Here is a 24,019-nt window from a genome sequence, read left to right as displayed (position 1 = left end):
TAATGTTGAACATACAGCCTTCTGGAAAACTTCCTACAAGAGGGTAAGCATGGTTAGGTGTGAGGGATGACAAAGACAGAACCAAGTTCTGGATGCTCTAAGAAAAGGTCCTGCCAGCTTTTCCAGAAGCTGCTGTGTTTCCTTCACTCCTGCATGTTACCCATAAGGTAAAGTTTAGACAAGCCAAAACTTTTGGAGGAAGATTACAGGAGTTTATGATGTTTATGAAGTTTATGATGTTCAACCAAAGACTATTCTCCCAACTATAAGTGGTCAAATGATAAAAACTAATAATCCTCAAAAGAAAATAACAAGCTATCAACAACCATATGAAAGACTCCTTCAAATCACTAATAATAAGAGAAGTGCAAATCAAAATAATACTGAGATGTTATCTCACATGCTGCACATTTGTAAAAATGACACAAGATAGAAAAAAATCTATGTTGGAAGATTTGTAGAAAAGAGGTGCATTAATATATTGTTGTTGGAGCTGTGAAGCTCTTCTAGAAAATAATTGGAAATTATTGAAATAAAATGGCTAAAATGGCTATACCCTATGACCCAGAAATTCTATTATTAAGCCCATACCATCAAGAAAGTCATTGATAAAAGGAAAGTCCCCAAATACACCAAAATGTTTATAGCAGAACCTTTTGTGTTAGCAAATAACTAGATAAAAAGTAGATGCCTATTGACTGGGAATGACAAAACAAGTTTTGGATATGAATGCAACAGAATATTGTTGAGCTTTTAAGAATTATGAAAATGATGAATTCAGAGAAGCATGGAATGATCTACATAAACTGATGCAGAATGAAGTAAGCAAAGTCAAGAAAACAATATTTACAATAATACAATAATGCAAACAGAAAGAATCACCACATCAAAAAAATTAAAAATAAACGTTGCAAAATCATAAAGAACACACATGGCTCAAAAGAAGAGCTATGAGAAGCCATCTCCATTGCACCACTTTGCAGAGGTAGGAGACCCATGAGTGTGATTTATATTGCAGCACATATTTTGAGACTTTTTCAGTGTGTGTTGATCAATTATGATGAATTTTTTTCCTTTTTTGCTTTGGTCTTAAAAAATACAGTTTGTTATATGGGATGGATCTTTGGGAGGGGAGAAGGAGATGAAGGGAAATTATGTTGATATAAAGTAAAAACTTATTTAAAACAAAAAGAAAATACATATACACGTACAGTTAGAGAGGAGGGGAAACAGGGAAGGCATACACAACACAACACACCAGGGCAGCTGCAGAAAACAACTGCTTGTTAAGTTAAAATTAAACTCTGCACAAATATTGACCTTTGGAGGGGACAGAAACCGGTCCCATATTTACCAGCTTTATAAATGGGACTGACCACAGCTGCCCCACGCGCTCAGCCAGCCGGACGGCAGGACGGGAAGAGGCCGCACTTTGGGGGAGGGGGGAGGGAGGAGGGGGAGGGGACAGGAGACGTTTTTAACAGTCTTCTAAATACAGGGACTCTTCTGGAAGGTGGGAGCTCCTCTGGCTTCCCAAGGAGTAACTCCACAAAAGTGGAGAGAGTACATATTCTTCCAGTAGAGAGAAGGCAGAGATGGAGTGAGAAAGAAAAAAAAAAATGAAGTGCTGAAAAGAAAGAGAGATGGAAAGAGAAGGAGCCAGTTGGATGGCAAAAGACTGAGAGTGAAAACAGAACACTAGGAAACTTATCCTTTTGAACTCTGGCCCTTGGGTCAGGCCATGAGCCACTGAAGTGTATGACCTGGTAAGCAATCTAAAGAAGGCAGTTGGAATCTTCCCTCTCATTTCGAGATGGCTTGGTCTTGTTTCCAATAACTTCCTAAGCTTGTTCTTCCTCAAAACTCATCCAAAGGCTGTAGCTTTCCAAGGGTTTAGAGGAGAGGCCAGGAAGCTGAGCTTCGGCTTTACCTAGATTTCTCAATCTTCTCCAAAACTACCCAGTGGCACTCACCTAAACCCTTCCCTTGCCTCAAACAACTAAATAATCCTATACTGGTCTCAACATTTAGACTTGGAGCATCTATGAGGTCCAAGAACTAAAATAGGGGGGAAAGAATCACATGCAATATTCCTAAAGCACTGCTCCCTGGCAGGCTAAGGGACAAGCAGCTTATGACACATGCATGAACTGGCTGTTGTTCTGTATTTCAAAGAGTGGACAGCTCCACTCCATGTCTAATTTCTGATGCCATTTTCTCTTTGCTTCTCCCCTGATTTTGATGATTAAAAACACTTCAAGATACATCTACCCATGGTGACAGGATCAAGTGATTCCTCTGTAGCTGAATTCTTTCTTCTTCTGTCATAAATGGGTTGTTTCTCAGGTCTTCTCTGAAGTAAATGGTCCATGAAGCATTTAATATACAAAATATGCTCTCCACATCAGTTGCTCAATTATTATATAAAAGCTTAAAGTCAGAGCAAGGAAATAAATGGACCCTAAGTACTGAAGAAATCAGAAGAACCAAGTAGCAGTGATCCTTTATAGGGTACAGTCTTTATATTACATACCATATGATCACAGTTCTCACAGACAGTATTACCAATGGCAAAAAAGAAAGATCATGGCAACCTATCTACACAACTTCACTGTTAACCAGAGATCAAAATTTTCAACTCACATTTTATTTGAATGTTTTACCTTAAAAAAAATATAGCCATTTATATAGTCAAATATGTAATAAAAATATACAATCTGCAACTTGATTCTGTTTTCAATTTAGAAAGTATCTCCAATTCTGTTGTCTCCATGATCTCATAGTAGTAAGAGAGTTTGCATTGAATGCCCCCCCCCCCAAAGAATGTTGAACATTGGGCCAAAAATAAATAGGAAAGGGGAAGGGAGAAAATATCCTAGGAGACCCACTTTCCTAGTTTTATTTAATTACAGAACCTATTTTATATCAGAACTTCATTAACTTTCACAATCTTTTCTCTTTAACTCTGTCCTTTCTTAAGATTTTTCTGCTAAAACTATTTTCAGTTTAAGACTGATGAATCTATAATCACTAAATTTTTTTTAAAAAGGTTTTTCTTTTCCCATAAGTCTTTCTTTATGTTATCATGAAAGAACGACTTACTTCCCCCTTTGTGGGTTTCAGTTCTACTTTCTCTTACATGAATTGGGTGAATTATACCTTTTCCTGGATGGTCCTTTAGATGCTACATCAAACAATACAAACTAAAAATAAGGAATCACAGTTTTACCAGGGTGCCCCAAGTTTCTATATAAAGGGAGATGACAATAGAAAACTTTTATGGCTTTCCCTAGAACAGTCATGATGGCTAAAATAATTCATTCATGTGATGCCCAACACAGCTAGGCAGCAGATTTCCAAAAGAGTTGGGTAAGCAAAAGCAAGAGTTCTTTCTAATGGAAAGATTAATGGCACCATTCATAGTCCCATGAGGTAGCAGGATCTATATAAGACCTTCTGGTCCTCTACAGGCATTCTTCACCTTTAGTGGAAAGGAGCCTACTACCTCTCAGCAAACTGCTGTTTCTGAATAGTCATTACAAATTGTTTCTTCATATCCATATAAAACCTATCTCTCTGCAACTCCCACAAATCACTACTATTGCTTTCTCAGGGGACAGGCAGAACAAGTCTAGTTACTTGCCCATCAAGAGGTCTCAAATCTTTCAGGAAAAGTTTTAAGTATAGCCATATCTTTTTTTCTCTCAAAGAAAAAAATACTTTGCCTTTTTCAAACCTTCCTCTGCTTGCTCTCTCACATCCAATGTTACCAAATCTGGTTGACTCCCACTCTATCTGTCCCACTAAATCCATTTTCACTGCCACCAACTCTGAGGCCCCCACTACCATTCTCCTGGACTATAACAATAACATTCTTGACAGCTTTTCCTACTTTCAAGATCCCTCATATAATCCTTACTTCATACCATTTTCTGACTTTCTTCATGCACACAAATCTGGTAATGTTACTTCTATACTCAAAAATCTTCCAGTTTAATCAAATAAAATTAAAACTCTTTTGCCCATCATACAAAGCCTCCCTAATTGTCAACTTACCTTCCAAGTTTCATCCCATTACTCCACTTCAAACGCTCTATACTCATCAGATTGAATTACTCTGTTTCCCAAAATGCCCTGATATCATTCCACTTCTGTGACATTTTGCTTATGTTGTTTCTCTTGTTGCCAACTGAGTACATATCCATTGAAAAGTTACCTCTTCCATAACATGTCCCTTAATCGCCCTTTGTATGGAATGACCTTCCTTGAGAATCTTCACACTGAACTTTACTTCTGACCTCTCCAATGCACTTAATGGGGCATTATATTAAACTGTGTTGTTTTATCTCCATACTCGACTGTAATCTTCATGAGACAGTGACTACATAGGTCTTAGTTAAATGTTACATCTTACTTTTCATCTAATAGTGCTCTTCATAAAATATATGTTTAATAAAGATTGCTGAATTAAGTTTCTGAAGGGTCCCATTGCAAAACTGCCAGTGGTCACAGAAACATCCTTAGACAAAACCAAACTCATCCTATGATCTCTACCTGATAACTTCAATTATTATAATATCTTACCAGGGACCAAATGAAATTGATTTTTCAAACAGAAAGACATCTATGCTAGGGGAAAAAAAAAGGAAAGATCTGAAAATAAACAACCTAAAAAACAAAATTCTTGCCCATAAACTCTACACTAGGAACTTTGAGTAAGCCACTGAAAATCTTCACAACAGCACTAGATAGAAAATGATTTCTTCAAGGTTGTCGTGCCCAGCAATAGCAGTGTGAGACCCAGACCTCTACCTTTTGACTCCTAATCTGAAATTTCATCTGAAATATGGTGTTGACACACTCAAAGACTGAATTCAGACTGTTTATTTCAGCAAAAGGTAGTCCCAAGTAAAGTTTCCCATTGGTGATTCTTTTTCAAAGACTTCCTGCTCCCCTCTAGTCAAAATGATAAGAGCTGATTTTCCTGAGAAGTCCCCAAGTGCAATACATTTCAGAGTCAAAGCCTTTTCAGAATGTTTTATCATAATCAAGAGAAAATACCATCCTTTGGATTTCATGATAGGACTGGCAAATGGCAAAAGATACTTAATGATAAAGATGAGAAATATAGAGAAACTCCAAAAGTCAGTAAGAAGGAATCTTTATGCTAGAGCAATTTATAAAGTGGCATATGGTAGCCACAGATGGAGAAAAATTTGCTAACAGAGTCTGTTCAGTAGCAAAGTAGAGGTCTTCTACTAGAGGTCTGAACAGAGTGGAAGCACCCCAAAAGATGAGTGGAGCTGGATAGCATCTACGTACAAATGCTTCCTTGTGATTGATTACAGAAGTTTTTGAGTATGCAAGCACCAGTTATGGACAAGAAACAACTGAGTCCTGAATGTACTACTAGGAAGCATCTCTCCAGCTTAATCTTGGAAGCCCCCAGAGAAGCAAACAAGGAAACCCTGCTACCGGGTACTAGGGAGTGCTGCCGACTCACTAGCCCTGGGAAATGTCTGAACAGAGTCTTATTCAGGCCAAGGGAAAACGCTGTTAAAACACACAAAACTCCTTTGACTAATGTGAGAGGGGGAAAGAGCCTCTATAATTAACAGAAACTGTCACAGGCATTGGGGGCCTCCGACGTGTTCTGGGCAAACCACTTGAAAAGGCTCCGTCTTCCAGGAGAAGGCTGGTGTTTGTGAGCTGGGCTCCAACAGGCAGGGGACAGCCTTTCCAAAAGAATTCTGCCATATTAAAAAAAAAACCCAAACCTCAGCTTAATCGTTTTCCACCACTGGAACTAAAAAGCAGAGCAGCAGAAGAAAAATCCAATGCAACCAGTTTTCAATTAGGTCCTAATTAGAAAGAAAAGTAGCATTGCTATTAAAGAACCAGGGAGGAAGAAGAACAGTCAATGACTTTTGTTTGGGCTGAGCCATCCACTTGAAAGCTGTAATGATTAGAGGCAACTGGAGGGACCCAACTGGAAGAGAGAATTATTCATGTCTACCAGAAACCAAAGCAGTCAGTACGAAATATTTCCGAAGCATTTGCTTTATGAAAAGCTAGACAAATTATTGTGTGGAGAGGGAAAGTAAACAGAGTCAACAGATTCTTTGCCCTGGAGAAGAGGATAAATATCAACCTCCTTATAGACTTTAGAGTACATCCAAAAGAGAGAAAAGCTTGAGTTGCTCCCTACATGCTCATTGTGCACATTTCTGTTTTGACCCAGGTCATCCTCTGGAATTCTCTACATTCCCATATATTCCCCTACAAAAACATCTCTGGAGCAAGGTAAAGTCATCATAGTTCTAGGTGAGAAGTCATTTGTAAGTCTCGGTCTTCTGAAGAAGCCAGTCAGTTAGACTGAGAAGAAACCTAAAGTTAACAGAAGCCTACAAGAGGGACTCTTCTACCTTTACCACAGTCCTCATGGAAGCAAGATCGTTTTTCCTAGATTTCTCTACTGAGGAGGCATAGTGAAGAAGGCCATGCCAAATGGTCATAGAGTAGATGACTATGGGGGAAAAGGCCCTATTTCCAAACCAAATTAAGGTAGAAGAGTTTGATGCTGACAGGCATCTCAATCTCCCCTCCTTGCTTTGGGGTCCCCTTTCCCTTGTTGATTTAGTCCAGACAACTTGGGGGAGGGGCAGGAAGAGCCAGGGCAAACATGTCCTAGCCTGCAGTGGATAGAGCCAAGCAGGGAGGAGAGTCAAGAAGCAGAACTGAGAGCAAAGGAGAGGAGAGGCCTCTCTTCCCACCACACAACCTGGGACTCATCCAACACAAAGTTAATTCCTAACCTCGGCTTCACCACCCTGCCCACTGCTTGCATGATTTATCCCCCTATCTGCCTGCGTCGCCTTTACGAGCCTCCCAGCCCTGAGCACCATTATAAAAGCTGTGTCTGTGCTGCCGGCCTGGCCTGTCCCAACTGCTGACTCCTGCCATAGCCCCCACCGCCCTCATTTTATAAGCCTTCCGCCATCACGGAAACCTGCAATCCCACGAAAGAACAGTAAACATCACAAGGGAAAGAAAACACCTCACCAGGCCACTCCAGGCAGCAGTCACAGATGGCTTGATGTCTCCAGGACCTGCCCAGGATGCAATACAGGACAAAGGTTTAAAAGCAGCACTGGGCTACAAATGGATCCCAAATTTGAGAGTAGTAAAAGGATTCACAAAGGGACACAAAGGTCAGCCCATCACTGGGTACCACACCAAGCATCCTGTATCTTGAAAATTCCCAGGTTCCAAGGGTCAGGCCACTCTGGCTCTGGAAAGGATAATGGGCACTCACAGGAGAAATATAGGAAAGCCACATAAGAGTCAAAAAAAGATAGAACAAGGTTTTCTCATAGGACCACAGGATTTAGAATCTTAGAGATCTTCTATCAAACTATTCCATTTAACAGATGGGGAAACTGAAGCTTAAAAAGGAAAACTGACTTATTCTACTTTCCTAATTCAGCAAGTTTATAATTGTAGTATGTTATGTTTTATTATTATATAAATATTCTCTTATATTCCAGCCAAGACTCTCTTCTCTGATTTGATCTCAGTGTATGACCTGTAGCCAGAATTCCTGTTTGTTCCTATCTCCAATGACTTCTGTGTCTCCTCTTCATTTGACCCAAGCCTTCTAGTATCCAAAGGGGCACTTACTGTTTTTAGAAAGAACCCAAATATCCCCAGAATGGGAGCAAAGGTAGAAGGATGCAGGAATATTGGGAAGAGATTGATCTGGTAAGGAAAAGAGCTTTGCAAAACTGCTGCCCTCACCCCTGGGGGTCCAACATCCTCAGTCATTCAGACCGAGGGCTCCCCAGGGCTCTGCTGCTCAGTGGGGGAGGGAGCCATGAAGGGCCAGGAGAGAAGAGAGCCTTGATTCAAGAGGCCAGACGGGGCCGCTACAGGCCCGGCTCCTCTGAGGTTTCTCGGGTGAAACACGCCTCTGTGATGGCTATGTCTGTAAAGCGGATGGAAATGCCCATAAAGCCCATATCAAACCCCGTGCAGAGAAGGACAGGGATATATATAGAACCAGGAACTGAAGGGGCCGCAGGGGATTTAGCCGGACAGCCCCGCCCAGCCCTGTAAACCTGCCCCAGGGACAGGGGGAGGCCAGGGAACCAGCCAGAGGAATGAGACTTGGAGACAGCCCGTCGGGTTTACTGAGGGGGTGGGGAGGTGAGGGGGTAGGGACAATGGTAGGAAAGATGGTGAGAGCTAGGGGCCAGGCAATGAGAGCCAAACCAGAGGTGGAAGAGGGTCTCCTGGAGCATTCAAGAATTGAGCACCCAGCTAGCTCTACGGGCAGGATGGGTCTTTAAGTCACATCGTGCCCTTCCCATCACCCTCCCATAAGGTTACTAGAAAGGCAGTGTGTCCAAGGAGAAAAATCACTTGCCCAAGAGTCAGGAGAATGTTTTTGTGGCCTAGCTCTGTCCCTTATCAGCTGTGTGACTGGTGAATCATTTACTTTGGATGAACCTCATTTTCTTCACCTGTGAAATGGAGATAACACTTGGACTACTTACCTCATGGGAATCAGAGAACTAAAAGGGTCTGATGCCAACTCTCTCATTTTATATCTAAGTAAACAGAGGCACTGGGGGAATTATCTTCTCCAAAAATCTAAAAGCTAGGTAAGAAGAGGCAGAGTCAGGGTTAATGTAAGAAAAGTACTCTCTAAACCATCACCACCATCCCTACCACCACCGCTGCTACTAAAAATCCTCCTTTGCCCCACAAACAGCTACTAGATCACATATAACTATACCAACTTCTCTCTTCCAATCCAGATTAATTTCTGTATCTATTTTGGCCCAGAGAAAACAGAAAAGCTCTTTAATTCTATCCCCCTTTAAGCATCAAAGCAAATGCTTCAAAGACAAGATAGGACAAGGACTGGGTAGCTCAGTATGTCAGTCCCAAGACATAATGAACCCCAAGAGATAGAGCATCATAAGGGGGGGGTAGAAGAAGTCTAGACCCTTAGGCCACTGAAAGTTGGACACCATGTCGGGGCTCCGGGGTCCTGGCTTCCCTGAAACTCTCCTCTCCCCTCCAGAGCCATCTATGCTTTGAAGAACACAAAATAGGGATCCTGAAGGGGTGCCCACTCCCCTTGGTCAAGGCTCCCAGCCTAGCGGCTCAATCATGGCTCTGGGGAGAGTGATGCTCTGGCGCCACCTGCTGCCCTCTCCTCACAGAGGAGGGGACCACGCTCGTGAACTGTAGCCCACACCATTAGAGAACAAAGTTGAAAGGCAGAGATTCAGAGATTTATCTCGATCCACTCCCTTATTTAACAGAGGAGGACATGGAAGTCTAGCAAAGCAAACAGGTTTTCAAAAGGTCATAATAGCAGTAAGTAACAAAGCTAGGATTTGATGTCCAGATTAGTACTCTTTCTACTCTACTACCCTTCCTCTCCAAGGAGAGGTAGTTTCAAAAAAAGAGTTCACACACTGTGGAAATCCCACTGCACTGTGTGAGACAGTTGTTCCAGAAACCCTCTGTTCTTCAACCAAAACCTAATCAATAGGTTTTGCTTTTTTGTCTTACATCTGTTTTCCTTCTAGGTTATTGACATAGGAGATGTAGGATTTGTTTATAAATTTTTTAAAAAGCCTTTCCTTAATTTGCAAACTTTTAACAGCATTTCTGAACTAGATGTATTTTTCTTGATATTAAGTAGAAATTCTGTTTATGTACACAGATGACCTGACCCACTTAAAATAAAAGTCAAGTCCCCTACTTGTGCTACGGAAAGAAGCCTCATTTAACTCTATCACCCTGAGACATAGGAAGGAAAAATGCTCCTCCCTCATTCTGGGTACAACTCTGACAGTGAATAGATCACTAGGCAGTGAGTTCACTCATCCTCCCCATTACATGAATAGCATTAACCTGATCCCCTAGGATTAGCTGGATGTTTCTTATCCATTCTAATGAACAATCAGTACTCATTTAGGAAACAGGACAAGAACACAGTATATTTTGTAATGTGGAAAGAAAGATAAAAGATTGAGAAAGGAAGACTATAGAAAAGGGAAATTAGAGGCAAAGATTAAAAGGATGGTTCATCTAAAGAAACATAAATGAATTTTCCTAACTATGAATTTATCCCTGAATCCAACTTCAGAAATCACAAATCAAATCCATTAAGTGCAGCATCTGTACACATTTGTAATCTGGGGTCCCTTAACAGAAAGCTGGGAATGTTACTATTCTTCTACCTGCCAAGGACCACATAAGTGGTTCACAAGCATTGCCCCAAGTGTTGTTTTTTTAGCTCCAGAGGGTCAATCAATATCTGTAAGCCGAGTTCTTAGATCTATGTATCTAGGACTCTCCCAGTACATCAGTCCTTTATCACCAATTGTCTGTTGGACATTCGGACAGAACATCTCAGAGATATCTTAAACTCCATATGTCCAAAATTGAATTCATTATCTTCTTCCTCCCCCCAAAAAAACCCATAACCAACCAAAATAAAAATAAAAACCTTCCTTTTTTCTAAACTTCCCTATTTCTGTCACAGGAGCTGCCATCCATCCAGTGTCTAACTCAGCATGATCTCACCTATAGAGCTCCTTCTCCCCACTCTGCCTAGCTAATTGGTGATCAGATTTTTACCATTTCTTCCTTCTCTCCCACTTGGCCCTTTCTGGACATTTGTCAGATGGCCCTCAGCATCTCTCACCTAGGTGACTGAGACCAGTTCCCTGATGGGTCTTCCTACCCTAAGCATCTCACCATTTTGCTCCCATATGACACTGTTGCCCAGGTCATTTTCCTTCCCCACAGATCTGATTGTTTGACTCCTTATCCATCAGCTCCAAGGGCTTCCTAAGATCTCTAAGATCAAACTCAGTCTGCACTGTTTGTAAAGCCCCCCCCACCCCCCACACAATTGGGCACTACTTCCCTCCTGCACTCTGGATTTAGCCAGACCAGCTTTCTCTGCTTCTCCAAGCCTTTGCCCTGGCCATCTATCTGCCTTTCCTGGTCCCCAGCTCCCAGATTAGCTTGTGGCAGTCTACTCTCTATCTATTAGTAGTTAGGCTGAAACTCTTTCTGATGTTAGTTATCAACTCTTTGTGCTCCAGGATTCAGCATTCTGGATGCATCTCCAGAGGGCCTGACCTTTAATAAGTGCTTGCAGACTGACTGCTGAATGAACATTTCCAAGTAGGCCTCCCAAAGGCCTCTCACACTCAACTATCCAGAACCCCCCTTTTTACTTTCCTCTTAAACCTGCCTCTTTTGTAGACTTTCCTGTTTCTGTCAAGCCCATTGAGCCACTCTTTTAAGTATTTGACCCTGACATTGCCTTCTCCTGCTCACTCCGCAGCCACCATCAGACACAAGTCTAGTGGGGACAGAGCTTAGAGGCTGGTGCACAGAAGGGACTCCCGACTGTTCAAGAGGACATGAGAAGCTTCTCCTCTAGCCTCCCTCCCTGCCCTACTTATTCAGGGATTCTGCGTCCTGGAATCCAGTCCTTCCTTCTTCCATCTTTTAGGAGACAAAACCTCCGAATCTGCCCTCCATGGAACTCCTCTGAGTTAGCTTGCACTTATTATTCCCTCTGTTTACTCTGTTGACTTGTACATCTAGAGGACCGAAGCACCTCGACTGGAGGGACTATCTCATTCCTTGTGCTTATATTGCCACGTAACAACAGGTGCTTAATAAATGCTTGTTGACTGAATGATCAATGTTGGCCATCCCTGCCATCTTGTAGAGATATGTCCTGGCAACTGCTTCCCCAAGCACCACAACTGGGGCTGCCTCAGCAGTACAGGTCCTGGCAACACCAGAGGACGACATGGTTTTCATGAATGAAAGCAACCTGAAGGGGGCCTCCCTGCTGTACCCCAAGGACCATGGGAGCAAAAGCGCCTTCTATGCATTGACTGTCTGACTTTTCTGTTTGCATCTGCAGTGCAAAGTGCACACACTGACGATTTTTTTCATTTGTTCCTTATTCAGTGTCTCCTTATAAAAGGGCAAGCTTCCAATCGGTCAGAAGGTGGATCTCAGAATTGCAGAGCTGGTAAGCACCCCCCAAGATCAAGCCACTGCCCTTCTTATAGGCAGTACCAACAGTCCATTTAGTCTTGGGGAAATGAAAAGCAAGAGGAGAGAATTTCAAAGGTATTGAAAAGACCCTCAACCTTCTCTAAGCAACAAGTTACAATTATCATTGAATCATGAAATTTTAAAGCTGAAATAGAGTTTGGTTGGTTGGTTGGTTCTTGTCCCTCATTACTGTTTGAGACAAATTACAGGGTATCAAACTGTTGCTGATCAGACCAATACGAGCTTGAAATGCTCTACCAAAGGGTCGGGGGCCCAAATAGTCCATTTGAACACCCGGAATGGGTACTCTAAACTTATGGATGTCATGTTTCCTTTGAGCTGCTTCAAGTCTGCCTTCCTCATAGAGCTCAGCATCCCCTCTGATGAGGGCACGCCATGCTGGGTGGTACTGTGCCAGTGTCTCCCATGCTATACAATCAATTCTAAAGTTCTTCAGAGACCTTCAGGGTGTCTCACTATCACTTCATCTTGACCCCCTTGTGAGCACTTGCCCTGTGTGAATTCTCCATAAAAGGCTTTGGCAAGCATACATTTAGCCTTCGAATGAAGTAGACAGCCCAACATAACTGTTCTCTTTGTAGTAATGTTTGAATATTTGGCAGTTTAGTGATCTTCAGAATCTTCCTAAGACAATTTAAATGGAAGCAATTCAGTTTCCTGGTGCTGGCAGACTGTCTGTCCAGGTTTCACAGACATTAAGGTCAGCACAATGGCTCTGTAGACGCTTGGTTTGATAGTCAGTGTATTATCTATTCTCTCCCACACTTTCTTCCGGAGTCTTCCAAATACTGAGCTAGCTCTAGCAATGTGTGTCCCCTTGTCAATCTCATTGTCAATGTGGACCTCCTTGGAGAGGACATGGATAGTGTGGTGCTGGCTGATAGAGCACTTGTGTTTTCTTGGTGTTAATTGTTAAACCAAAATTAGCACAAGCAGCTCAGCTTCAGAGACTGCACTGAGGACACAATCAATCCACAAACACAAGATAACTCACCAACAGTCCCTTCAGTTTGGTCTTGGCTTGTAGTCTTTTCCAATTGAAGAATTTACCACCAGTGCAGAAGCTGATCATTGTGCAGAGCTCATCTTCAGTGAAGGTGTCTGATAATATGACTGAGAGCATCATGCTAAAAAGCCTGGGAGCAAGGTCACATCCTTGTTTGACTCCACTGGTGACCAGGAAATCTTGAGAGCTTCATCTACTATCCAGAACCCGGGCAAGCACGTCATCATGAAATTGATGTACAATACTGAGGAACTTCTCCAGGCAACCAAATATTGAGATAATTTTAAATAAATCCTTACTGATGAGCTGGTCTAACTTCTTACAGGTGAGTCTATCAGGCAGAAAGTTCTACCTCACCCAATCCCTTCCTGCCTATTTGTTTTAATTTATTATTTTTAAGCATTTTTTTCTTTTAAAATTGAGTCCCAGATTCTCTCCTTCCCTCCCTATCCTTCCTTTATCCACTAAGAAGGAAAACAATATATCAATTGAACATGTGAAATAATGTAAAACATATTCCCATATTAGCCATAGCACATGCAAAAATAATCAAAAAACAAAATATTTATATTTAAATTTGAACTCAAGAGTTCATCAGTTCTCTCTCTGTAAATGGTTAGTATTTTTACATCATGAATCCTTTGGAATTGTCTTGGATCATTGTATTGATCAGATAGCCAAGTCTTTCACAGTTGATCTTCTTACAACATTGCTATTACTGTGTACAATGATCTCCCAGTTCTTCTCCTAGTCCTGTCATGGTTTTCTAAAACCATTCTCCTCAGTACTCACTCCATCACAGCCATATGTCACAATTTCTTCTCCCCAACTGATGGGCATCCTCTCAATTCCTAATTCTTTGCCAATACAAAAAGAGTTGCTATAAATATTTTTTGTACTTGTGGCTCCTTTTCCTTTTTCTTTGTTCTCTTTGGGGCACAGATCTAGTAGTGGTATTGCTGGAACAAATGGCAGTTTCAAATTGTTCCTCCAGAATGGCTGGATCACTTCACTACCCCACCAACAATCCCTTTATCTCCTTCAATATTTGTAATTTGAGAGATTGAGGTGACATCTTGGTGGTGTTTTAATCTGCCTTTATCTAATCAAGAGTGACTTTGAAATTTTTTATGACTATACATAGCTTTGATTTCTTCTTTTGAAAACTGCCAGTTCATATCCTTTGACTATCAGTCAGGCAATGATTTTATTTTTGTAAATTTGACAGTATATATTTGAGAAATGAGGCCTTTAACAGAGAAACTTGCTATAAAACTTTTAGAATTACTTCATTGTCCATGGTACCTTTTGGCAAAATGTAGTTTCCCTGATTTCTGTTAATCAGATCTATTTTTGCTTTTTGCTTTTTCTGAGATCATGATAGCTACCTCTCCCATTTTCATAATAGATTCTATTTCAGTCCTTTATTTTAACTTTGTATTTGTTTATGTCTTTATTTCTAGTACATAACAAATTTTTGGATTCAGATTTCTTTCTTTCCAAATTAGTATAATTTATTATTACCATTATACCAAGAATCTACTAAGTCCTTATTTATACATAGACTAGAGAGGCCTCAGAGTAGAAAGAGCATTGAATTAAAGCAACTGTATCAAATACTAGTTCTTCCACTTATCAGACATATAACCTTGAGTAAGACATTTAAAGTTAAGGGACAGTTTCCAAATCTGCAAAATGGGGGTATGGAGGTTTAATGTTTGAGCTAGGTTATTTAATAAGAAATATTACCTTACTAATAGTGATGTTTCATTTTTGTCCTTGTATTTCTAGAGCCTAGCACAGTACCTGGAGAACAGCAGATACACTTAAGATATACTTGCTAATATGGCTAATATGGGAATATGTCTTGTATGACTTCACATGTGTAATTGGGCATTGGATTCTGGTTTCTAATCCATTCTGTGATCTGCTTCTGTTTTTATGGGTGAACTGATTTCATTCATGTTTACAGTTATGATTATTCACTGTTATTTCCCTTCATCCTATTTTGTTCTCTTTCTTTTTATCCTGTCCCTACTCAAAAGTGTTTTATTTGTGAACTCTACCTCCCTTAAATTTGTCCTCCATTTTATCATTTCCACCCCCCCTCCCATATCTTTTATTCTCTTCCCTTTCCCCTTCCATTTCCCTATTAGGTAAGGCAGATTTCTATACTCATCTGAATGTGTTTGTACATATGTGTATATACACATGTACATATATATACATATGCACACATACATATATATGTGTGTGTGTGTGTGTGTGTGTGTGTGTGTGTGTATTTTTTCCCTTTCCTCTTTGAACCAATTCTGAGGAAAGTGAGGTTGAAGTATTGCTCTTCTCCCCCTTCTCCCCTCTACTATATAAGCTCTTGCTTGTGTATTTCTTTTAGTTGAGAAAATTTTTCACATCCTACCTCTTCCTTCCCCTATCTCCCAGGGCATTCCTCTTTCCCCATTTTTTCCCAAGATCATGCTAGTATAAACAACTAACATAACATTCATGTCCTCTGTTTATTCAGACTCCTCCTAACTGTCCTGTAATAATAATTCTTAGGAGTTACACATATAGAAATATAAATAATTTAACTTTATTGAGTTCCTCATTACTCTTTCATATTTGTCTTTTAATTCTCCCCTTGAGTCTTCTGTTTGAATGTGAATGTAAAATTTTCTATTCAGTTATGGCCTTTTTCATTAGGAATGCTTGGAAGTCCACAATTTCATTAAATACATGTATTTTTAACCCCTGAAGGATTATACAGTTTTGCTGAATAGATTATTTTTTGGTCGTAATTGTAGCTCCTCTGTGTTTTGGAACATCATATTCCAAGTCCCTCATTCCTTTAATGTAGAAGCTATCAAATATTGTATGATCCTGACTATGGCTCTAGGATATCTGAAGTGTTTCTTTCTGGTTACTTGAAGGAATTAGGCTATAATATTCCTGAGAGTTTTCATTTTGGGATCTTTCAGAAAGTGATCAGTAGATTCTTTCATCTTCTATTTTATCCTTTGGATTAAAGACATCAAGACAAGTTTTTCTTTAAAGTTTCTTGAAAAAATTGATGTGCAGGTTCTTTTTTTTATGACTTTCAGGCAGTTCAATAATTCTTAAACTATCTCTCATTGAGCAAGTCATTCTTTTGACTTTATTATTTCTTAAAGTTTCATTAGTTTCTACTTGCCAATTCTAATTTTTAAGGAGTTATTTTCTCTAGTGTTTGTACCTCCCTTTTTCATTTGGATAATTCTGTTTTTTATGGAGTTCTTGTCTTCAATTAATTTTTATGCATCCTTTGGCCTATTCTGCTTTTAATGTAGTTTTTTTTCCTTCAGTGAATTTCTATGCAACTTTTACCATTAAGCCAATTCTGTTTTACTTTAAGGTCTTACTTTCTTCAGTGCCTCTTTGGATCAAGCTGTTAATTATCTTTTCATAATTTCCATTTCTTTTCTCATTTTTTTTCTCTTCCAGTCTTACCTCTTTCTTTAACCCTTCCAGGAATTCTTATTGGCCTGGGACCCAATTAGCATTTTTCATGGAGGTTTTGCTTGTGACTATTTTCATATTGGTATCATCGCCTAAATTTTTTGTCTTGGTCTTCCCTGCCACCATAATAATTTTTTTATGTTCAATTTCTTTTTTATTAGCTTGCTCATTTTTTCAGTCTGTTTCTTGACTTTTAACTTTATGTTAGAGTTGAGTGGGGAGGTACTGGGTTTTTTCATGCTGCTATTTTCAAAGCTAGTTCTGCAAGTTTTCAATGCTTCCATGGTGCTGTTATTCTAAGGAAGGTATGGTCACTGCTCTTCTGATTTGTACTCTGGTCTTTACTGAGGAAGGGTTCCTACTTCCCTACACTCACAAATACTAGCTAGTGTTCCTCTTGATCATGGAATTCATTCCAAGCGCTCCACTCTGGAACTGTGACCCCATGCTGCTTTTTGGCAACTGAGTTGTCAATCAGTGTTAGCTACACCCAGTACCAGCAAAAAGTGCTCTCCTTCCTGTCTCTGGGCTCGTGAAGCTACTGGGCTGCTATTGATAGCAACTCTAAGAACCATTGCTAGTGCTCTTGTGGAAACCAAGTGTTACAGACCCGTCTTGTGACCTCCTACTCTTTCTTTGACTGAAAAAATGGTTTCCCTATGATCTTTTATTGGCTCTTTCACTCCAAAATTTAATTTGAGGCATTATTTTAAAGTTATTTGGAGTGTTCAGCTGGATCCTGACAGTATCCTGTCATTTAGGCTCTATCCGCCCCCCCTAGTTCAAACTATCTCAAAATGGAAAGCTGATTGCTTAGTTAAATTATTTAATGCATAAAGTTTTATTGTAAGCATACTTCATCTTTTTCCTGCTCTGCATTTCATCTTTCAAGTGTCTTACACATAGTGCTTTATAACTGTTGGTTATTTAGTTAAGTAATCCCATTTCCTATAGTTTCTTCCCACTGGTGGGATTACCTACCCCATTACCATTGCTGTCCTCTGAAAATGAAGATTTCATTTTCATTCACTCATTCATTCAATCATCCATTATGCTACTGTTGCTAATAAAGGAGAGAAGAGATACAAATGACTCATCTGGTAACAGAGTTTAAGGTGTCTACAATCTAGTAAGGTGATATCAGATACATATGAAAGAATATTGCAAATGAGAGGAGAACAAGAGGTAACAAAAGTGGAAAACCTGGATTTTGGTCCTGTCTCTGATAACACACTAGCTATGTGGTGAAGGATAAGTCATACAACCTCTCTAAGTCTGAGTATTTCATGCAGAGAAGTGCCATGGTACCATGGAGAGTGTTCTGGGTTGGGAGCAAGCTCTGCTACATATTACTTGGGTAAGCGTGGGCAAGTTACACTCATCTGTAAAATGAGAGGGTTACCCTAGATGGACTCTGAGGTGCCTTCCAGTTCTAAATCAATTCTCATATGCTCTTATGAGTTGCAGATCCACATCAGTGGAGTATTCCCTACATGCCCTCTCATTCCTGACCCCCTAAAAAGGGAGGAAATTGAGAGTCAAAAGCCCTGAGAAGAAAAGGAGAGTTTATAGCTAGATGTAACTAAAAAGGCTATGGGTCAGGCAGGGGATGTGAATTCACAGGGACCAAAATGCTAAGGTAACAGTGATATTGAATAAACCAGGAGGGTTTCAAAATGTACCCATGTGAAGTTTCACTTTTTTTAAAATTCAATTTTACTTTCATCTCCAAATTCTCATGTTCCCTGCTCCCCTCCCTCACTAGTTTCACTTAAACATTCAAACTAAAGGCTATATCACAATTGTGCCCTCTTTGAAACCAAGCTTTTGATTTGTTAAAATACACACACACACACACACACACACACACACACACTGTCTAAAGGAACAGGAAAAATTCCCTAAGGGAGAAGTCATGGGAAAGCTGAAAATGATGCTACCTTAATTTTCTTAGATTGTTCCTCTCACTAAAAGTCACCTAGGAACTTTGTCCCTAACCCTAGCCATACGTCTTCCTCCTGCTAGGAAAATGTATGAGATTCTTCTTGTAAGACCCTTCATCTTCTGCCTTGAATTCTCTTAAGCTATCCCTAGGACCTGATATAGTCTGTTTCCTTCACTTCCATCATGAATTTAATTTTAAAAATTATTTTCTCTAAGAAGCCTTCTGTGAGTAACTCCAACAACCCCATGTAGAAGGGATACCCTCACCATCTCAGAGTATCTAACAATCCCTCATTTTATTGTAAACAGGTTAACACTAGTCATTATATCAGCCCCAGAAGTTCTAATCATAACTAATTTTTCTAGACTAGAGTCCTGAAGGAAGGATGCAGAGGTCTCATGAATATTGATGAGCCTCTGTGGCCACATAAATATTAACAACACCCTGTGGCTTTCAGGAACATCAGCCCAGCCTGGCCTAATATTAACCTTGGCCAAGTCCAAAGGGTGGAAAGATATGATACCCAAGCATCCACAAAAGGACTGAAGAATGGACAGCAGGGTCCAGGCTGGGTTTTAGCTCCCATGCAGAAGCTGAGTTGTTAGGCACAAGGGCAGCTAGGAAATGACTCTGTACAAGTCTACTCCCACCACCCTCAGGAGGGTAGTTTTCTGTGAACCACTATTTAGGCAATGGTTCCCAGTTCCCTTCCCTATTGATATTCAGGGTCTAAAAAGTAAAACAACTTACTTTTTTCTGCAGCTGGTAAGATTCAAAGCAACATCTTTATCATATCAATAAGTAAATAGCAAGAGACTAATCACCCTTGTATCTATGAATGAATGAATGAAAAACATCAATCACCTGTGCTGGGCAATGTAGCTCTAAAGACAAAAATGAGAGAGTGCCTGCCCTCAAGGAGCTTATATTCTTTTAGGAGGGACAATGTAACAATAGTGAATAAGAATGAGCATTTATAAGGTACTTCACAAATATGATCTCTTTTGATTCTCACAATAACTCTGGGAGAAAGGTGCTCTTATACTCCCCATATTGACTTTAGTGCACATATGTATGCGTATACACACACACACACACATACACACACACACACAGAACTGAAATGGAGGAACAATAGGAAAGGCTAATTTGGTTGGGAGCCAAGGAAGACCAACTTGGCTGGTTTAGGATTAGGCTGAGGGAAGAGGAGTAACAGTTAAGACTGAGAAGGTACACTGGGACAGAATGGGAAGAAATAAAGCTTATTTTTGATTCTAGAGTAATTCTAGGGAGATTCTAGGGAGCTCTTCCAGTTTAATAAGTAAGAGAATGATACCGTTTATCCCAGAGAGCATAAAATCATTTTGGCAGCCATATGGAGAAGGGAGAAATTTAAGGTGAGGAGACTATTAGGAAGTTGACACTATAGTCCAGAGAGGGGTGCTAATGGCTAGGCTATAAGTCATCTGAGTGGAGGAAAGGGAATGAATTCAAGAGTCATGATAAAGGAAGCAATGATCAGATCTGACAACTGAATGGCCCTATGAAGGGAGAGAAAGGAAGCAGTTAAAGATAACACTAAGGCTACAAGCCTGGGAGTTTGAAAGCACAGTTGTAGAAAATGGAAGCTCAAAGAAGGAGTTGATGGGCTTAAGAAAGAAGATAATGAGTTCTGTTTGGAACTTCCAGAGTATGAGGTGTCTCTTAGACAGCCATCTGAAATGTTGAATAGGCAGTTGGTGATGGAGGACAGGAGTGAGGACCAGGACTAGGACCTGGGAGTCATCTGCAAAGAGATGGGAATTAAAACTCCATGGGGAGGGGCAGCTAGGTAGCACAGTGGATAGAGTAATGACCTTAGAATCAGGAGGACCTGAGTTCAAATTCGACCTCAGACACTTAATTATCCAGTTGTGTGACCTTAGACAAATCACTCAACCCTATTGCCTTGCAAAAGTAAAAGCCAAAAAATCCCAAAACTCCATGGGAGCTAGGGAGACCCCCAAGTAAGAGAAGGACTAACCAAAATATGCGCACTTTGTGTACCAGACAAGTAACTGTAAGACAGACCAAGCCATGGCCTCTATTACCAGACCCATGCCAAGTAGAAGTCTGAACTGATGCAGGAGCCAGTCATAGACTTGACCATAAGGCTCTTCTAAGAATAAGATGGAAGAGAGATGGAGATGAGACTTTATTGTTATCACAGAATATGAGTTCTAGAAAAATTAGAAAGAATGGTTTTTAATCAAGAAAAGCAGACAAATTCTATGATCAAATACTTCCTCATGCCAGGCCAGGTCTAAGGAATCTCTGCACCACTGCCCTGGGTCTAAGTTCAAAACCTATTCCTTTGCTATGTGAGGGCCATATTCAAAGGAAAGAACAGCTTACGTGTCCCCATACAATGATTAGTAATAATCTGGCATGATGCTAGGAAGCAAAAGATAGCTTCACAAAGCCATCGGGAAAAGCATCTTTTCCTACAAACTTGGCTGCATTCAAGGGCCAGGACTCCTTCAGCACTAAGGAATGAGCCCAGCCCCCTCCTACAAGTTAGCAGCATCCCTGAAGAGGAACAGAGGGGTCTGTGGGCCCAGCCCAAGCTTTGGTGGTGAGAAGCCACACCTAGGAAAAGGGTGGAGGCTGTTCACAGGAGCCCTGCTCTGTCACACAATTACCATATTATGTAGCACTAATAAAAAGAAATACTTGAAGTTTTACTGGTGCCATATAATAAAGTATTTATAGAATCAGTTGGGGGAAGGGGGTGCACCACAAGGGGAAGGGGAGAGAGGGGGAAGGGAGGTGAATTAAGAGTACTAAACTTATGTTTGGCAATAACTCCTAGAACTCACCATGCCAGGTCAATTAGTTTGAGAGTCCACAATGAAGGACATAAGGTTAAGGAAAAGTCCGTTTCTAAGTCTTATCCCTTTCTTTCTAAGCTATAACAAGAATAAGTGGGTTTAAACACTTATGTATCATGCCGACACTTTCTCCAATTTTTCTTCTGGATCTGATTTCAGGAAGCAAAGGAAATAATGGAAGTTAACCAAGTTGAATAGCATTGTGGCACCCAGGCCACAAGAGGCTAGGGGACCATCAGATGAAGACATTATCTAAGTTTGTAAGAGTCTTCTATTCTAAGGCCAAATATTCAATTCTCAATATTAAACTTGTCAGTTTGAAGTTGCCTCAAAAAATGGTTTTCCATCACTGCACTATCCACCTTCATAGATCTCCCACACATATCCACGCCAACCACATTCCCAACTTGTTACTGCCCCTGCAGAAATTCATTCCATATCTACTACAACCACATAGCACACACCCATGTGCTACCCACTCCTCACATAATTCTTAACACCATAATGACAATCTGTTTCTTTTTCTGTCTCTTCTATCTCTAATTCTCTTGTCTCTGTCTCTGACACACACACACACACACACACACACACACACACACACACACACACACACATTTTTCCCAATTAAAAGACTCATCCTGAGCAAAATTTTCTTAGACTTCAAATGCTTCCCATTCCAAATTTTTCTATTACCCAGAAAATCTCCCCCAAAGGGAGAAAGCAATGAGGGCTATGGCATTATTACAGAGGAGAATATAAACAGAACAAATATAGAGCAGCCTTATTACAAGGCAGTCCGGGGTTGGTGGCTGGCTGATTACAGGGACACTCCCCAGAGCTCCATACAGCCCCAGACCTCAATAAAGGCCAGACTAGCTGCCCTCAACTGATGGACACCCCAGGCTCAGGGGCCCCCTAGGGCTCTTTGGAATTCCAGGACCAGTACATGTTGCCTACCTGGGAAGGGGAAAACAAACCAAAAGTCCAGCAAAAACCAAACTGGGCTAAGAGCCACAAGGCTACCTCCTCAAATGACATAAGTGTGGTTTGGGTCTTCCAAAAGCTGGAGTATAAACCTGAGATAAAAGACTGAAAATCAAGAACAAAATGATAGATGAGAAACAAAACAAACAAACAAAAAATACCAGAGACTGTGGGGCAGGGGATGGGCCTTAGACATGGAAGCTTGGGTGACTAAGACGATCCACATTGTGCATAAAAACATAGAAGGAGCAAGAGGGAAATCCACAGTCCCTCCCTCCAGGCTCCGGCACACGGCGTCCCTTCCTGGGTGACTCACAGTGGGATCACCTTCACCAATTACTTCATGTGGTGTGGGCCTCTTTATAAGGAGACACACGGCCAACCTTCTCCTACTCCTACCCTTAACAGTGCAGGAATTGCGTCACTGACCTCCACACATTCACTCACTCATCTCTCTAGCCAGCTGCCACACAAGAGACCTTGTCTTGTGGTCCCCGGCATCCTTTCATCTGGGCTCCAAACCCACGGTCACCTTGGCCCTGAATCACTCCCCAGGAGACACGGGGAAAACACAGTCGGACAAAGAGTGTCTGGGTCCCATATGGCCAGAATTTACTGCTCTCTGCTGGTGACAGGGACAGTGTCATGCTCCTCTTTCACCCAACATAATGCTCACCCTCACAAATGACTTTGGCCCTATAGACCAGCTTTCCACTGACTGGGGTAATGACACTTCTCTTTTCCAGGAAACAAGGGACTTTCCCCAGAGCTTCTTATTTGGACTCTGTCCCATACAACTCAACTGTAGTAGTTGAGTTAGATGGAGCTGAAAAAAAAAGGAAGAAACAGCGCTCGGTCCTATGATCATTTCACTGAGATCCTCTGTTCCTTAAGCAACCCCAAGGAGTATAAGGAAGCAGTATAAAATATGAAATTTCTTCATAGATTCACCAAAAAAAGTGGAGACTAGTCCTTAGTTGCTACATTTGCTCCAATGAGATAATGTATATTAAGTATTTTGTAACCATAAAATATTCTCTAAATGACTGCTATTATTACCCTTACTATTTGAATCACTCTGATCCTTCCCCTTTCCTTTAGTGTTCCTTAGTTGCTCTTCTCTTTTTTTACCACCTTGAAACATAAACTCACACAGACCAGACCAGATCAGAATTTCTTAGGCCATGCAACACATTGCTTCAGTCAAAGGTTCCAATCACACTGATATTATTCCTCAGGAAAGCATGTTTCTAGAAAACAGAAAAGAGAATGCTTCATGCAAGTATAAAATTGGGACTGTCCATTTCTTTTTGATCAGTCTCTCCATCAAGGTAGAATTCAGAGCATTCCTAATCCCATATTCACGAGGCCGCCCAGTCATTTGAATTCTTGGTTTCCTTTCCAGAGAGTCTTGTCTGACTTTCTCTGCTCTTTCATGTCTCTCTTCCTAGCAGGGAAAACAACAACAACAAACAACGCTTTGTAACTATATATAGTAAGACTCCCACACCCACTCTTCCATCAGCTCTTTTTCATTTTCTTATTTTCTTACTGTCTCTGCTTGAATCCCTCTACAGAACCCTGTAAAAC

The 24,019-nt window shown here is 40.8% G+C and overlaps 1 protein-coding gene across 6 annotated transcripts in view; it reads right to left on the bottom strand.

Annotated features, from left to right (window-relative positions):
• Nucleotides 1-24,019, bottom strand: part of NHEJ1 (non-homologous end joining factor 1) — a 135,641-nt gene that overhangs the window by 38,975 nt on the left and 72,647 nt on the right. The window contains exon 6 of one of the 6 annotated variants that reach the window (XR_012469394.1): nucleotides 1,377-23,876. The exons of 4 other annotated variants lie outside the window; for them this stretch is intronic. The gene's annotated coding sequence lies outside the window, so the exon portion shown is untranslated. Of the gene's footprint in view, nucleotides 1-1,354; nucleotides 23,877-24,019 lie in introns of all 6 variants that reach the window. One more of the 6 variants, XR_012469393.1, reaches the window with a different exon arrangement.

The sequence above is a fragment of the Macrotis lagotis genome, chromosome 6, assembly GCF_037893015.1.
Source record: "Macrotis lagotis isolate mMagLag1 chromosome 6, bilby.v1.9.chrom.fasta, whole genome shotgun sequence".
NCBI lineage: Eukaryota > Metazoa > Chordata > Mammalia > Peramelemorphia > Peramelidae > Macrotis > Macrotis lagotis.
The sequence above is the reverse complement of the archived record's forward strand: the minus strand, read 5'-3'. Positions and strand labels throughout refer to the sequence as shown.